This window comes from Vicugna pacos, chromosome 5 (genome assembly GCF_048564905.1).
Source record: "Vicugna pacos chromosome 5, VicPac4, whole genome shotgun sequence".
Classification (NCBI taxonomy): Eukaryota; Metazoa; Chordata; class Mammalia; order Artiodactyla; family Camelidae; genus Vicugna; species Vicugna pacos.
The window spans coordinates 35682409-35701444 of NC_132991.1; the positions used below are offsets into that span (position 1 = coordinate 35682409).

General features: G+C 38.5%; 1 protein-coding gene across 5 annotated transcripts in view; it reads right to left on the reverse strand.

Annotated features, from left to right (window-relative positions):
• RBMS1 (RNA binding motif single stranded interacting protein 1) overlaps positions 1-19036 on the reverse strand; it is a 203744-nt gene that overhangs the window by 158330 nt on the left and 26378 nt on the right. The gene's annotated exons all lie outside the window — the stretch shown is intronic.

The following is a 19036-nucleotide window of genomic DNA, read 5'->3' on the forward strand; positions in this document are numbered from 1 at the left end:
TGTGGAAATCAATGCAATTATTAAGAAGCTGTTTGAATAATTCATGTTGTAAGAGAGGGCCTTCAGAGTAGCTGTAATGTGTCTGCATCTTAATGGTATTTTAAATAAAGTTGTGTCGTGCTACAGCGCACATTTGGTAAGCAAGACCAATCAATCCCCACCCATCGGTTCAGAGTCAGCAAGGGAAGAAAGCCTGACAGTTTCAGGGGAACAGCTGAGCTATCTGGCTTTGATAAACAAGGGAGTTCAGGGAAAGTTTCTTCCCCCAGTATCTCAGAGGAAGATAGTATCTGCCTTTTCCTTCACCCCACTGCCTTGTTGTTAGGGGATGACATTCTACTACAGATACCATTCAGTGATATCATGGCAGGGTCACTTAGCCATGTGAAACAGACAGAGCGCCTCACAGGTATGTATGAAGTGCCAAATGGTTAGCTCTGGGTAAAGACATACACACAAGTACCGTTTTCTCGCTCTTTGGAAGTTTTTAAACCCTTGTATTATATATTTCCCTGACCTTGAAATCAGGGCAAATGTAAGTAAAGTTAGCCTTCAAAAAAATTTAATTTTCAGATCAATATCAAAGAACATGAAACTATTAGCAAAGACCTCAAAAGGTATCTCGTCCCCATCTCATCCAATGTTTGAACCACCTACATGGCAATACGTTCAAGCTGGGAAGCCAGTCTATTCCAGCCCTTTCTGCTTATAAAACTTGTTGCCATCTTTTCCTGGACTGAATGAATGCTCTTCCAGCAATTATAACTGAAAAGTCTTCCTTACGCTGAACCCAAGTCTGTCTCTCTATTCTTCTACCTACTTTCTTCAGTAGCTTTTGGGCCACTCAGTCACCCTCTTCCACCTGCTACTCATACTTAAAGGTAATGATTATGATCTTTCCAAGTTCCCCCTCCACGCTAAACCCTCCCAGTTCCTTTACTTTGCTTATGCTCTATCCATGTCCAGGCCCACATTAGCATCAATAGAGGGGTCAACAATCAAACTTTTGGAGACCTTGTATGTGGAAAAGCCCTCGAAGCATGACCATGACTAAAAATTCTCTATTATGAGAAATTGTTTCTTATTAAACCATTTACCAAAGCCGAGTGAGCTCCCCTTCTTTACTGCCTAAACACCACCATCACACACTCTATCCCTGAGAGGCTGCTTTTCCCTCAGGCCTAGGTAGTTCTCTTCCCTTAGCTAGGCCCATAAAGCTTCCCATGATGGGTCCTTGACTTTCCTTTCCAGTCCCATCCATAACCACTGCCCTCCACTTCCACTACCCTCTGGCCACACCAAACTATTTACTGTTTCCTAAAAATCTGAAGCTTTCTTCCTCCCCTATGCTATTCTCCAACTGGGACACTCTCTCTCCCAGCCATCAGTAATGCTTACTAAGGGGAGGTGTCCTGAGAGTAGACAGAGGGTACATCAATCAGTATAGATTAACTGCTATAAAAAATGACCTTCAAATGTTAGGGATTTAACACAACGAGAATTTATTTCTCATTATATTACAGTGCAGTATGATTTGGGAGGGGCATTGTTTACAGGTGGATAAAAAATGACCTTTAAATGTTAGGGATTTAACACAATGAGAACTTATTCCTCATTATATTATAGTCCAGTACAATTTGAGAGGGGCATTGTTTATAGGTGGGTGAGTGAACTGCACACAACCCTTCAAGGACCTAGACTCCTTTCTGATAACACGACCATCTTCTACACTTGGCCTCCAGGGTCATCTCAGAAAAGGAAGAAAGAGTGTGAGGATTTATGTCCAGGCCAAGATGTGGTATACATCACTTTTGCCCACACTCTACGTACCACAGTTCAGTTACAGGGTCCCACCGTCGCTGCAAAAGAAGCTGGGAGATGTAGCTGCTAGAGGAAAATGAAACAGGTTGCTGAATCCATTGCCCTGCCTCTAGATGACTCTATGCTGTTGTCCATAAAAGCCTGTGGTTACTGATCGCATCACACTGGATGGGGAAATTATGTAAGTTGCCTTGTTCATTCCCCCAATTAAACGGTAAGCTCCTTGAGGACAGTGGGGTGGCTTTCATCTTTACACTGTTAGCACAAAGGACAGAACATTCCTGCCACAAACAGCAGTTTATACTTGTGATTGAATGGGTTAATGAAGGAGTCTTGGCCCACTCTTTCTACTATTCCTCACTAGTTTGCTAAAATGGTATTTGAAGGCCCAAAGATCAACATACAGTGAAGCATGGCTCTTCTGAGCACTGGGGGTCAAGAGATGCTACAATGGCTTTGATAGTGGTTGGATGATGCCCTTTATAACCATGAAGAAGATTAAGCCGTCTCCTTTTCCCCTAGACTATGAGCTCTCCAAAACAAGGACAAGATCTTACTTATCTCTGAATCCTTAACACTCAGCACTCTTAGAAACTGTCTGCTGAGCGAATTAATGTAAAATATTGTTATAAACAGGGCAATCAGAACACAGCCCCTATCAACTTTAATTTCATGCCAAAAGTAACAAAACTTGATATCATGACCAGCCGTGAAATGTCAACAGTTAATTTTACTATGGCTTACTATCTTCATATCCTTTTTATAATACTGTCAATTCTTGTGTTTTCTTTGTAATACCCGCTGTAACACACTTTAGGGCTGAAAAAATTGTTTTAAAATGTTGTATTAACTTTTAAATAAAGTTAAATGGTGGAAATCACTAAACCACTTGAATTTGATAACCCCCACCCCAGCTTTTCACGAGGTCATTTCTTCCGTAGATATAGAAAGAAAGCCTTCTTCCTTTGAATTAATTCAGTACAAACTGAGATATCATCATTAGGAAACTAAAACAGCAGGAAAGGCTGTCTTCCTTTTCCAGTCTATAAATAAACAGGAAGACAAAGATAAAGACTGATGTAGTTCCCAAGCCAATATTTTGAAACTCAAGTTGACCTGCCTTAAATGCCTTACTATGACCAACTTTTGTTAAGGGGGAAGACAAAACAAGACAAAATAAAAACCAACTCTACTAAATGTCTAAAACTAGGCAAAAAAATTCATAATGAGTGCTTCTTTTTTTGACACTTCGTATTAACTCTTAAAGAAACAGTCAAGATCCTTTATTTATGTCAAAACTAATTTAAACATTTGCTCTGTGGATTTGGTTGTTGTGCTCACAATACCTAAGATTAATCTCCTGAAATGAGAGTATTCAACTTCCAGTACCTTCACAGTTCTTATCTCTTGATAAATAGAGTAAAAAAGCGGCAGGTCCAAAATCAATCCAAAAATATATTTACTTTAAAATGGACAGTGTGAACTCCATTATTTACTTTAAAATGGACAGTGCAACCTCCATTTGAGTTAAAATGTAAAAATCAATAATTTATCCTACTTTGTCCTGAAGAAACTTCGGTTTCCTTATTGGTGACTTTCAAATCTATTTAAATCCAATCCATTGGACAAAGTAGAAAGTGAAACTTCTAATGCAGCATTGTCTTGAAAAATCATCTTTCTATAAATCTTCACCTAATATATTATTATTTTTTAACTCTAAAGCGTAAAAGTTCAGTGAAAATCACATGCATAAAACCTGGATAAAAGCAAACTTGATGCCTTAAAGAAAACAGCACAGAGAATTTGTGTATCAACTTTGGCAAATGGCTCCATAGAAAATAGGGAACTGAGAAGGGACAGAAAAAAAAGATACATAGTTTGATCTAGAGGCATGTAAGCCCCAGGAAATTCCAAAGTCCTCATTATGTCAAGGTCCCAGGACTTCCATGGAGCCCAGCAGATAAATATCCCCTTTCCAGCACAAGTGCTTTTATCAGGTCAGCACATCACAGGCTTAGACTGACCTCACTACAAGAGCAGCAATCTTTAGCATCAAGTGGTTGGTTAACTGAGCAGACTACTATGTGCCCCGTAATCACAAAGCCAAGCATTGGTGGATACAGCCAGGAACAAGACAGACATTGAACGTGCCCTCATGGGGTGTACAGTCTAACAAGGAAGATCCACATTTATCAAATAATTACTAAGGTGATAAAAAGTCTCCCAGGAGCTACCAATCTGTCCATGGACATTTAGGTTGCTTCCATGTCTTGGTGTTATAAGATCATATTTAGGGGTTCCTAACTTGGTCGAGGGTGTGGACGGCTTCCATGAGGAAGCAATAACTAGTGATACTTATACCTGTTCAAGTCAGTTAATCTGGCAACGCCTTAGTATCTTCATTTGTAAAACAGGATGATAACAGTATCTGCCACACAGAACTCTTGTGAGGACAAAAGTAGATAACAAACGAAAGACTAACCACAGACCAGCATCTGGTAAGTGATCAGTATGTGTTTATACAATTACTGGTATTATGACACACATTATTACTCTCATTCGCCTGAAGGAGTAAAAAGTTAACCAGGTCAAAGGAGGACAGGGCAGCAAGAAAAGCTATTCCAGACAGGAGAAAATATATGCAAAAACCCTGAGACCTTAAAAGGTTGTGCCCCTCTAGATGGACAGAATTAGGACTTGCAAAAAAAATTAAAGAATAAAAGAAAAAGAAACAAACTAAGGCACGACTGTAGTGGAAGATCCTTCTGGATCCTTTCCAAAAGTACTCCCTTACCCTGACCATCCTAAGGGCATTTTCCCTGGACTCTGCTTTCCCTTCTGTAACCATATTATAATCTTCATTTTCTTTTACAAAAACTTTCTGTATTTTCTAAATTCTATTAAGCATGTATTAAATTCATAATTTTTTTAAAAAGAGATTTTTCAGAGAGATTTCATCATTATTTCCCTTCCCCTTAGAACCTAGCTTCTGCAAAGCCTGGTTATTATTTCTTGTCCTCTTCTGTTCCTTTCTATTCACTCAGCAACTCACTGCTGCCACTCCATCAAAACAGCTCTCCTGGAAAGCTCTTCAGAAAGAACACCAGCATTATGCTTCTAAAACACAGATCTGCTCTCTCTCACCCACCTGCTAAAAACACTGCATGGCCTCTTACGACCTACAGAATAATATCCAAATCTCTAGTGAAGTCACTCCAATGATCCAGGACCTACGCTGAATCTATCCTTCCAGTGTCATTTCCTGCCCCTCTACTCCAGGACTCAGCCTTCTCCACAACCATTCCCAGACACATGGAACTTCTCACAGCACGTACTTTGACGCCTTCTGCCATAGCCCATTTTAGTTTTTCTGCCAAGAACAGCCTTTCAACATTCTCCGTCTAGCAACATTCTACTACTTCTTCAAATTCAAGGAACTTCGATGTCATCTCCTTTATGAAAATTTCTTCCACCCTGTCCACCTCTCTTTAAAACATAAGCCCTTGGGAACTCTCCCCATATTGCCCTCCAAAGAATTAGATAAATGTTTATCTCTCTGCTTATACCATGAGCTCCATTAATGTAGAAGCTACATCTAATTTACCTTTGCGTGCAGAAGCACCCAGCTTGTAACTCAATAAACATTTGCATCACTGCTACTCAAATTGAAATAATATAATGGTTTCTTTGAGGACATCTCATGAGCGGTACAATGTAAAAGAAGCAGAGATGATGCATGCAAACCACTTCAATTATTTATCTTTCTCTCGCAATCTTACATATTTATCAATTCAGCACATAGTTATCCAATGCTCATGATTTGCCAGGTACTGTGCTAGGCACTATGTATACAGTTGTGAATAAAACAGATTTTTGTCTTCATGAGGCTTACAATCTACTTGTGAAATGAGTGCTAAAGAAACACACAAATAAATATACAATTATAGATTATGGTAAGTGCCATAAGGGAAAAAGAACAGGAGGCCATGAAAGATGGCAACTTTAAGGCACGAATTTAAATCAAGGAACCAGATAAGTCCTCTCTACGAAAGTAACTATGACAATGAGAAGTGAAGGCTGAGGAGGAATTATACAGTATCCAGTAGGACCTTGTGGTTTATTTATTCTGTACATAGTAGTTTGTTATCTGCCAGTCCCAAACTCCCAATTTATCCTTCCCTCCCCTCTTTCCCCCTGGTAACCATAAGTTTGTTTTCTATGTCTGTGAGTCTCTTTCTGTTTTGTAAATAAGTTCATTTGTGTCACTTTTTTGGATTCCACATATAAGTGATATCATGTATTTGTCTTTGTATGACTTACTTCACTTAGTATGATAATCTCTAGGTCCATCCATGTTGCTGCAAATGGCATTGTTCCATTCCTTTTTATGGCTTAAGTAGTATTCCATTGTGTATATACACCACATCTTCTTTATCCATTCAATATGTCCATGGACATTTAGGTTGCTTCCATGTCTTGGCTATTGTAAAGAGTGCTCCCATGAACATGGGGGTGCATATATCTTTTCAAATTAGAGTTCCCTCAAGATATGTGCCCAGGAATGGGATTGCTGGATCATATGGTAACTGTATTTTCAGTTTTTTAAGGAACGTCCATACTGTTCTCCATGGTGGCTGCACTAATTTACATTTCCAGCAACAGTGTAGGAGGGTTCCTTTTTCTCCATATCCTCTCCAGCATTTAATATTTGTAGACTGTTTGATGATGGACATTCTGACCAGTGTGAGGTGATACCTCATTGCAGTTTTGATTTGCACTTTTTGAATAATTAGTGATGTTGAACATCTTCTCATGTGTCTGTTGGCCATCTGAATGTCTTCTTTGGAGAAATGTCTATTTAGATATTCTGCTCATTTTTGATTGGTTTGTTTTTTTGATATTGAACTCTGTGAGCTGCTTGTATATTCTGGAAATTAATCCCTTGTTGGTTGTATCATTTGCGAATATTTTCTCCCATTTCATAGGTTGTCTTTTCATTATGTTTATAGTGAAACAGTATTCCAAAAGGGGGGAAGTATTCCTGGAAGGTCCTGAGGTAGGCAGGAGTGTGGAGCATTTGAGAAAGTGAAGGACAGCCAGTAAACCAGGAGCCTGGTGAAACAGGAGTATAGTGGGCAGCACCTCTAAGGTGTGCTGGTTCTGTCAAAGAGACTATACTCTCTTCTAAGAGCTCCCATAAGGCATTGAAGATTTTAGGCAGTGCTAGGATGGTTGGGTGGTGATGGATCCAATTCATCTTTTTAAAATATCACTCTGAAGTGAGGAACTAAAATTCCTTTCAGTGGAATTACTAGTGATATGGAAAAGCTCTCAGTTTATTTGATTTTCCAGTATATTTAAGATAATAGTTATTTGAACATCCGTCAGTCAAATATTATATTAATCAGTCAAATATTTGTCTCTGATCATCCTCAGAAGTTAAACCCAAGCCACCCCTGTAGCTTTTGTTTCTCTGAATAATATACTTTAGGTATACAAAGTTACAGTACAGATCCTAGTTCCTGGAATGCCACATTGTACGTGCCAATAACCATTTAATTAGAGCTATCATTCCAAAGTGTGTAAAACCTCCTGTCAAGATAAAGACTAGTATCTGATTTGATTGCAACTCAAATTTTTCATTATAACTTCAGTTGAAGACTTTAAGCTGCTGCTTTATGAATGGCACATACAAAACAGTAAAGGCTATTACTTTTGTTTGTTTAGAAATGTCACAATCCTTCTCTTTGTTGAGAACAAATTCACTCAAGTTACAATTATGTCACAAAGAGGAGATAAAGCACAGTATCATTTTTAAAATGTTCTTGCGACATTTGGTGAAACCAAAAGAAATATTACAACCAGAAAAAGGGAGAGGAAGGAAGAAGATAAATAAAACTGCAGAATGAACAAAAACTAACAGGAACACACACACTTCACTATATGGCTTTTGGCTGGCAAGCAGCAGTGTCGAATGAGCACTACTTAGAACCTGGGAAGGAAAACTGCGCATGCAGATGCCGGCGGGGACACCAAAGAAATATCCAACATCCAACCAAGAAAAGAAAGAAAGAGAGCAGAGGGAAAATTATAACCAGCACACACAATACAATATAAACTCCTTTCCCAAGCTTTTAATGAGCTGTGATTTATCTAATACCAAAACAAAGTTTGGAAAACCCATGAAAGAAAAGGAAATCCAGACCAAGCAAGCAAAGGAATAGACCACAAAGACTTCCAGCTTATGTAAAAGGACTGGGTCTTCATAGTTGGAGAAAAAGAATCTTGAAAAGGTAAAATAGTGGTTGTAACATTTATAGTAAGAACGCCAATCATAAAAGCTAACTTTTATTTAGCATGTACTTTGTGTTAGGTACCATGGTAAGTGCTTTCCAGGGTTTAACTGATTTTAAACCTCTCACCAACTCTATAGCAGGTAGTAATTTTATTTCCACTTGAAAGATGAGGAAACTGTTGCTAAGTCCAGTATCACAAAGCTAAAATGTGAATAAGAGGCATCTCAGTCTGAGTAGAGCTTTTGCAAATGAATTCCAGGTAAGTTTTGTTGTTCTTTTTCATCTAGATAATTAAGACTTAAATAAAATACAATATAGATTTTACATTAACTCTTTTAATGAAAAGTTTTCTAAGTCGTATTTTAGATTTTCTGTCTTTCTTAAACACAATATCCTGAGCATAATTGAAAGTTTTCTTAATAATTCACAATATATGGAGCATAACTGTTAACAGTAGCTATCATGTTCTGCCTTTATAGCAAACCTCAAGAGATGCTAAAAAATGTAGGACTGTTTGCTTCTGTACCAAATGCGAGCTGAATCTTTAAGTTCTTCCTGTTTTTTCTATCCTGACTGTCTTAGTCCCTCGTAGCCAAGTTACTGACTTTAACTTCTAGCTGCCATCAGGGTACGGAGCTCTAGCAGCAATCTGCCCCTCGTGCTCCCTCTCCACCAATCCAGCTGCTTCTTGCTTCTCTAACCTCCTCTCGAACCACGTGTCCTCCATGGGCTACGTAATCAACAGTAATAGAGATACTGAGCCAAACCAAGACAACTATACTTCCTTTCCGGCACCCCTCAGCTGGCCAGGTCCAAGGGACTTTGTGTAACTTAACAGAGGCTGAGAAGACTAACAGTCTTGTGAATTACCAGTAGTATCCTCATTTTACAGAGAGGTAAACTGAGGCTAAGAAATATTATATATTTATATTAGAGATATTAGGCTTTCACAGCTAAGAAGTATGAGAGCTTGGATCTAAACATGGTCTTTCTTACTCCTAAGCTTCACTGCCACAAATGGGGCAGGAGAGGAGGCACACAACATTTCTGGCAATACTAATGGCCTCAAGAAATGGCCACAATTTGCTTTATGCCTTTAATGTATGCTAAGTATTGAATATATCACAAATACACACTGAAATTATAACACAAGATTCAGAGCATAGACCAGAGATTGCTAACTAGGCAACATACAATATTTGATCAGCTAGCTGGGCAGTGCTGCATATGCATTAATCAGTGCCAGCTTGCATGTCACACTTTCACACATCACATGACTTTCTCAGTGATTTCCTGACACTTTTGGGTGCAACCACCACTTTCAAGGCAATTTATTGCATAAGAGTAAAGAAACTATGCAAAGAAATATAGGTTGCTCTAATGCATGTGAAATCTTTTAGAATAAAAATATTGTTAGCATCAGTTTTTCTATATCATCACACTAAAGCTTTACTGATCACTTTTTTTAGACGGTCCAAATGGCATTTATCTCTCCTGTTTAGACATAATTCTATTTCAGCCTGGTTGTCTGAATTCACTTATTTATTGAACCAATATTTACTAAGTAGATACCCTGCTACAGATACTCTGTGCTACATACAATGCTGGATGGCAGGATAGAGGTGCTTTTTTATAGCATATAACCCTGGATATTTACTTAGGTACAATGATTGTAACTGGATTAATATGTACCTTCATTTACTCACAATAATCATTAAAATTGTCTGTATTTAAAAAGTGGATCAAGCAACTTACCCCTGAAGTTGTTTCATACATGAAATTACACTAAAGAACGTTTTCTTCCTGATTTATAATGTTTAAAGCTACCATACTCTTTTTTTTTAATTGAAGTATAGTTGATTTACAATGTTGTGTTAGTTTCTGCGGTACAGCAAAGTGATTCAGTTTTATATACATACATATATATATATATATATATATATATATATATATATATATGCTTTTTCATATTCTTTTCCATTATGGTTTATTATAAGATATTGAATATAGTTCTCTGTGCTATACAGTAGGACATTGTTGTTTATCTATTTTATACATAGTAGTTTGTATCTGCTAATCCCAAACTCCTAATTCATCCCTCCCCCACCCCTTTTCCCCTTTGGTTACCACAAACTTATTTGCTTTCTAAGTCTGTGATTCTGTTTCTGAACTTATTTATTTAGTTCATTTGTATCAAATTTTAGATTCCACATATAATTGATATCATATGGTATTTGTCTTTCTCTGACTTTACTTAGTATGATAGTACTAGGCTCATCCACGTTGCTGCAAATTGCATTATTTCATTCCTTTTGATGGCCAAGTAATATTCCATTGTATAAATATACCACAACTTTATCTGTTCATCTGTCAATGGATATTTAGGTTGTTTATACATCTTGGCTATTATAAACAGTGCTGCTATAAAGTTACCAGAGTCTTTACACAGAGTGGAGAGGTCTTCATATGGCAACCACATCCCAAGAACTTCCTTAGAAATAAGGAAGTAGGAACAGTTGGCCACATCCTAGGGTCCTAGGTCTCAGAACACACAGATAGAAAGAAATCTCCAGAGAAATGTTTTAAGCACAAGGCCAATAATAGATACTACACGTACAGAGCTGTGGAGAAATGGCTTCTTGGATGGGGCAGCTCCTTCCTTCATTCACTTTAAATTCACACAGCCTTAAGTGTTGCCATGACTCTTTTCTTACCACCTTAGCAAAAATTGCACCAGCTTCAATAGTGGCTTAGAAATTCAGGCAGGACCTTTATGATACCACTTCAGAGATAAGACCTAATACCGACCATGTCTAATTGGTTTTGTGATGCAATTACATTTTGAGAATGTTGGCCTACAGTTGGTCTGTATTGTATGTTCCAAGCAATCCTGTTATTTGGATAGTTTCCATTCAAAGAGATTTGGGCTTTCTTGATTTCCTTTCTAACACTGGCATGTTTATTCCAATTTGCCATAAGTATCTACTCTTTCTTAGGGTTACAAAGTTGTTTCCCTTAGAAACAAACTGTAGTGGGCTTCCCAAATACATGACATTTAATTTCATCTTAGAAAAATACACAGGACACCACTCAAAGTGCTGCCGTTCTTCCTCCTTATAAGATTTACATTTAAAATACTTTCACTTGATCCTCCATGATCTTTGTAATAGCACAAATGCTTGGAAGATTAAATGCAAAAACTTTAAATCCATAATTCTTAATGGTGTATTTCAAATAACTGAAAATGATACATATACTGATCTTTAAAAATTTCAAACAGAAGTATGAATCAACAGAAGCATTACATTTTTGACCTATTTTAAAACATTTTCCTCTCTCTTCCACTCATTATTCATTATTAACTACTGATCAACTTTATTATTTCACATGCTACATGGTGAATCTTTTTTTATTCTGAATTTCCTTTATTATTTTTGAGATTAAGCATCTTTTCTATTTTATCAATATTTTAATTTCATTGAAGTATAGTTAGTTTACAATGTTGTGTTAATTTCTGGTATACAGCATAGTGATTCAATTATACATGCATATATTCCTTTTTATATTCTTTTCCATTAGAGGCCATTAGAAGGTATTGAATATAGTTCCCTGTGCTATATAGTAGGACCTTGTTGTTTATCTATTTTATTATATATGAAAATGCAAATCCTGAACTCCCAATTTATCCCTCATACCCTCCTCTTTCTCGCCTGGTAACCATAAGTTTGTTTCCTATATCTGTGAGTCTCCTTCTGTTTTGTAAATGAGTTCATTCATGTCACTTTTTTAGATTTCACATATAAGTGACATCATATGGTATTTTTCTTTCTCTTTCTGGCTTACTTCACTTAGAATGACCATCTCCAGGTCCATCCATGTTGCTGTGGCATTATTCTATTCTTTTTTATAGCTGAGTAGTATTTCATTGTATAAACATACAACTTCTTTATCTAGTCATTTGTCGATGGACATTTAGGTTGTTTCCATGTCTTGGCTATTGTAAATAGTGCTGCCATGAACATTGAGGTACAAGTGTCTTTTTGAATTACGGTTCCCTCTGTATATATGCCTAGGAGTGGGATTGTTGTTACATGGTTAATCTTATTCTCTCAAGTGATCAGGGGCATTTTATCACCAAAGTTCTCAATAAATAATTTATTCCACTTTTCCATTACTTTGAAAATAAAGTTTCAGAATAGTGCCTGACACTAATACTTGAAGCACAGCAACTGAATTACTAAATAGATGACATAAGGTCTAATGCACTTACCTTCTTTCTAAGAGACCAGTTCGTCAATATTGATTGAACCCAATGTGCACAAAAGCATTTATTAGGAGAAAGGAACTTCCTCTAAACACCACTTTACTTCAAGCCTAAGCTTGCTGAGCCATGGGAGAATTTATGGCTTTTCCTCCACCAGCATCATTAATTGGGAAGATTCCTTAATTATAATCTAACATACAATTAAATCCGTTAACCTTGCAGATGAGTTAAAAGAAACCTCTGGCCCAAAGGAGGCAGACTCTCCCTGAAGCAGGTGATGATCCTACCCTGCCCCCAACTGTTCCATCCTTAACCGGAAGCAAGGCAATCAAGGTGAATGTCCTGCTTCTGGTCATCAATTCTGGGATGCACTGGCTTTTCTGTGGGGATAGAAACTGAGGTCACTTAATGACTCTGAGCGGCACAAAACAAGTGGAGCCAGAGGGTAAGAAGGTGGTGACCAGATCTGGAGGCCATCATCACTCAGTATGTCACCATGGGATAAGGCTATCTACAACCAGGGCTTCACAGACAACTACTCCTTGATAAGGATGCTGCAGTTTAGAGAGGCTGAGTCTCAGTGAAGGTCACTGTCGAACCACTGGGGTTGGGCCACAGGTCACCAGGAGAAGGAGGTTTCGGAGCTGCTGCTGCAGCAGTGCTCACTCCCTGTTCTAAAAGGGGCCATCACTGCTTTTTAGTAGTTTTCTTTTTGGCTGTTTTGCTCCCCCTGAAGGCTGCCCTCAACTCAGCTTATTCTGTTACTAATATGACAACCACACTGAGGGGCTATGTGAGGTGGGGAGGAAGGAGGGACATTCTTTCTCTGGTCCCTAAGCTCCCTGAGGAATGACCATCCCCCACCTCCCCTTCTGGCGACCTTTCTGGAACTCTTCTAAAGACACATAGCATCCCCTGTTCCTTATTCCTCAGCCATTCTACTACAGCAAGAGTGGAATGAGCAAGGAAGTTTAATATTATCCCTCTTAGAAAATGTGCTTTTTTTGAACCAGGGACAATGCTCTGATAGAAGGCATAAAGTGCAAATGGTGGCATTACAAACATCAGAGGGAGGCAGGGTGGCTGGGGCCTTGTCTGCAGGTCTAGAACTTACTGCACTCCAATTCAAGAAAGCGGTAGGGCAGGGTGTGACTTCCTGTCCCTTTCCTTTTACTTTTGTAAAGTCAGCACAATGGTCACTGGAGGGCCAGAGCCTACACCTCCATCACCTCTGGAAGGAGAGCCCCCCGTGGCTGGTCTGGCTTTATGAGAGCTCTGGGGTGGGGGCAAGTGCACAGGACCGCGAAGATTGGGCAAGGCACTGCCCCCTCGCTCACATCCATCACTGCCACTCACTGCCATCCTCCCTGAGTTATAACCTCCGTTTTCACCGCTCTATACTCCATTAGGCCCACACAAGTATTTGCCTACAGCAAATGAGTCAGAAATTCTTCACAAATGCACATTTCCAGTAGAATATAACAGAAAGGGAATCCGAGAAAGGAGAGTTTAATTTCCCTTGGACCTGCTGCTTATTTTCTTTCAGGCATTAGCCATGTAGCTGTTTGCTTAGTTGTGAAAGAATCTCTCTGGTTTCTAGCCAGCTGAATGGAATCGCCATTGTCATCTTCTCGATTTAATAAATTCAATCAATATTCAGTTTTCTATGACAATAGAAGGCAAGGGGCAGAGCAGGTGACCCTGAACAACAGGTAACACCGGTTATTGTTACTGTTTAAGCTATTATTATTTTTTACATGCTCTGTCCCCTCCAATTTCCTTCCCAAGCTCAATGGGCCCCCAACTTGGATGTGCCCTAAACTCATATGGGGGAGGGTATTCAAGTAGCCTGAAAGCATCTTGTGTTGTGAGGAAAACTAATCTGTTCTATGCCACTCATCACAGATAACCGGCAAGTAGACACTAAAGAATCTGTCCTGAAGACTTACTGAGTTCAAGATGTGCTAAGTACTCTATAGGAATAATAAGCACGTGACTCCTCCCTCTGCTTTTACATAAGCCTTTTGCCCAGGTGTTTCAAGATAGCAGCCCTGAGGAAACCTTCTCTTGATTTATAATGTAACACATTACACTGGTCAGATTAGGGCAGGGAAGGAAGGGGCAAAGGAGGAAAGGCTGATTACCTGACGGCAAGGGCAGTAGTGGTACCCAGAAGGAAAACTGGACAACTGATTTTTGAGACTCTAGAACTGGGCAGGTAGAAATGATACTCTCAATGATAAAAATATTTGACAAGAGAAATAGAGAATTTGGGCAAAAGATTAAAATAAAACATGTTAGGCATGGTTATTTGCTAAAGTCAGATGGCCATTTCAGTTGAAGAGTGAGAACCTGAGATGAATGGAAGAGACTGGAGGTAAAGACCATCTAACAATTGCTATTTATGCACTAAAAGAAAAGGCATGACAAGGAAACAGGCTCTTCCTGCGGACCTGAGAAGAAAACAGAACCCACCATCAGGAGATGAGAGGAAAAAAGAAAAAAAAAAAAAACCTCATCCAAAAAAATTAGTCATAATGCTTTTTTTTTTCTTTCTGACAAACTCAGGGTTTATTGCTGCTAATAATAGTTTCCACATAAAAGAGATGATATCTTTTCTGGAAAAAAAGAGGTTCAAACAGAGGTTTGGAGTGGTCAGGATGATTAATCTAATAACTGTAAAAGCTGATTCTTACTTACTTAAGCTAGTTAATCCAGAACCTTTCATTAGATACCTACTTTCATTTTATAATATGCCTCTCAAAAAGCATCAGCTCAGGCTGCTACAAGACCAAGTATTTAGGGCTGGAAATGATTATTACGGGCTCTTTTCAGCCAGGATTGTCATCAGGGGGTTTAGTCACGGCCCTCCCTTTCAGAATGAAATGCATTTCAGCGTGGTTCAACAGAGACCCTCTACAGGGGGCAACCTAAGGGGTTTTTAACTCAATGTCTTTTATTTTATTCCATGGCTATTCCCTCTTTTCATTCACAAGCATTTTGTTTATTATGTTGTCTTTCCTTCTTCTCTAAGGTTATGAAAAAGAATTTGAATTTTGCAAAATTAAATAGCAGTTAAGCCATCTACCATGAACTTAAAAAAAAAAACCACTTAGCATATTTTACTAGCTAAATACTACAGCCTGTTTGAAAGAATATGGAGGAAGGGTACTGTCCTGCATACTGGTGTTAGGCTAAATTGAGACAGCCCTTTCAGAGAGCACACGACACACCAAGACCTCCCACTCCCCTTCCAGAAACAGACCTCAGAGAGGCTCCCGCCCATGCACACAGAGAGACCCACAGAGGGGTATTCACAGGACATTTCCAGAATGGGAAAAAGCCTACAACAATCTAAATACGCATCAGAAAGTGAGCAGAGAAACTACAGTATAAGACAGAAAACTACTGAGCAGTAAAATGAATAAAATTGACCTGTATGTAATCAACATGCACATTTCTCAAAAACATAACTTTTGAATGAACAAAACTGCAGAATGATACTGCGTCACACACAGTTTAATAACTATAAATGTAAATGTAGAAACACAAAATAATCCACTACTATATATTATTTTATTGGTAAACATAAATGTAGGAAAAGTACAAGGACACAAACATGAAGAACAGTCTCAAAATTCACGACAAGAGGTGCGTCGGAGGAAGGTGCAAACGCACTGTTTTATTTCTTGTATGAAAAAGAAAATAGGAGGTAGAGCATGTGCAGTAAATGTTAATAATGATTAATCCTTTAAGACTGTTCTATGGGTTCTTATGTTATTCTCTACAGCTTTCTGGATGGTGACTTTTTAAAATAGTGTATCTTTGAAGACCTTTTATTTAAAAGTCATACAGCTTCTCTAAAATCATCCAATTGCCCATCTACTCATGCATTCAACAAATATTTGTTGAATGTATCATTAATCCTGGGATAAGAAGAATAAGAAAAGATCCTTGCCCTTGTAAGGCCCACACGAACGGACTAATTCCTATTTAGGAATCCTGTCACATTCCGCAGTGTAGGTTTCTGTATACAGTAAGGAAGGATTTTCACTAGGTTTGAATTTGCCCAAGAGTCACTACAGTGTGCTTATTTGAAAAACAGCATACTGCTATAGTTCCACAAATGTGACTGTCAATATTTATCTTTAACTATCTTCTTGCCAAGAGTTTTTGAAAGGGAAGGGAAGCAAATGAGTTTTGAAGATGTTCCAAAGTTATGATCAAACAATCATAATGACAAAAAGTCAAATAAGTTAATCTTTCTTTGAAAGTTTTCCAAAGAGACAGATTAATTGGTCAACCTGCCACTACTAATGACAACAATATGTGATACAGTGAAACTTGAGTTTGGCCTAGTCACTACACAACAGCCCTTCCAATATCTTATGACTCAACTTTGTATAAATTCAAAACTCGAAGTCTTGTCTATCCTGTTTTTCCCTAAGGTAGCTGTGCAGTCTTTGCATAATGAATGTATGTCACCACCCATGCTGAAAACACCAGGCCTCAACATTGTGGGCTAACTCCAACATTATCGCTCCTGCCCAACTCAATCCTACATTTTTCATTCAAACTTTTTATTTGATAAAGATGAGAAAGGCACCAAAAAGCTGTCATGACCTGTCAGCCCTCAGGCCTGCAGTCAGGCTACCCTATTATTTACTTTCAAAGAGGGACCAGGACTAAGGGTGAGAAAAAGTCAGATACTAACCAGATCACAGCCAGTATCGGGAGTGAGGAATCCCAGCATGGAATCATTAAAGCAGGCTTAGCTCAGGAACCGAGTGTGAGGAGTGTGGGACAGAAGTCTCCCTTCTCTCTAATGCCTTCTCCCGGGACTGATCATCAATCATCAAAGTTCATGGTAGAACCCATCAGATTAGAAGTCTGGTTCAGATTATCTAGGTTTATTCCTGGGTCTGATCAAACAGTAGTGAACAAGGGGCCAGGAAAATAATTTAGGCCTTGGTATGGCTACAGATATGTGCACAAGTGCACACGCATACACACACACACACACACACACACACACTCCCCTGAATTTCAGTCTTTACCTGTAATTATGAATGTCATCTAGCTTCCATAAAGCCTCCCTGTCTGGGCAGTTCTCACACTTATCAGAAAAGCCTGTATTAGCTGAAAGTGTATTCGTGTATTATTATCATATGTTATATGTACCCTCAAAGTGCTTTAATTATAATCTTTCTGAAACTGATTGCTATCCCAAGTAAGTAAGATTATGTTTGTCAATCATACCTCTAAAAACAAAAGTTTCAAAAATCATTATTTTATGATGTTAAATTCACTCAACAAATTCACTCAACAAATGTACAGTAACTTCTACAGAGTCTCAGAATATAACTAAATACAAATACAGAATATTCTTTCCTTTCAATTGATGCTTTGCCAAATCCTAGTTAAAGAGGAAAAAGTCTAAATTAGACATCTATGTGAAAAATGAGACACCGAAGCTGATATCAGATTAATTGTAAGATTTTTAAATTTGAGAATTAGATTACTGAGGCCTCAGCTTTTGTTTTTATCTGAGGTAAAAGCATTCATTTCTCAAATGTTAGTTAACACAGTAACCAAAATCTCACATGTACACAACACACACACACAGACCAAAGCCCGAATGTCAAGCTTCAGGGCCTACATCCACGATATAGTCAGATGCAGCATCTGCTTTCATCAAATTCTATGTGTGTGAAATCTTTATTGTGAATAAATCACTTAAGTGAGCCTGAGAGAAGTTTAAAAAGAAAAATCCACATGAAACACTCCCCTCAAGTGAAACAATGAAGTAGAGTGAACATGGTTTGGCTTTGAAGTCTGACACATGTTTCAAATCCTGGCCCAACTCCTTACCTACCTATGGACTTGGGTGGGCACTTCACCCCTGTGAACCTCAGTCTTCTCTTACATAAAATGGGATAATATTAATTACCTGCCACAGGCTGTTGTCAGGATTCAATAATTTCACAGAGGACCTGACAATAGCAGGCAATAAATAAATGTTAATATTCTTTTCCTCCTGTCTCTTTTCCCAAAGAGGAAGAGACTCACCTGGGTCAGAAGCATTAAGAAAGTGTTGGCAACACTCATGAAGAGAGAAATCAACAGTCTGTGAACAAGTAGAGGTTATAATAGGGGAAGGCATCCTAGTCTGAGTACATGACAGCAAAAAGATGGGCAAGGACCAACTGCTATGAGAAATGCAAAAAGGATGCAGTTTGTACAGTAGAAGCTTAGCCATAAAGGAAAAGAAAGAGTATGCAGTGAGAGCTAATGAGAAGAGTCAGGGCTTTTGACTAAATACCCCTTGGATTCCGGATTGTATTGCTTAAGTGCCATCTCAAAGTGAACCTTAGACATAGCAAGGAACCATGATGAAATCACTACAGTGAAGCTGTTTTCCAAACCCCAAACAGGCATTAATTGTCATCCAGATTAGCTCATACCTTTAGATCCATGAGGGTATCATAACCATCATCTATACAAAATAGGCTTTCTGGCCTGACTGGCAGCTAGTCAGCAGAACCTCTGTCTGGGCTTTCTAACGCCATGGATCAGTTGCTGGATAACTGCAACCCGAACAAACACTGTATTTCATCAAATCTAAGATGTCATTAACAACAGGACATACCATTAT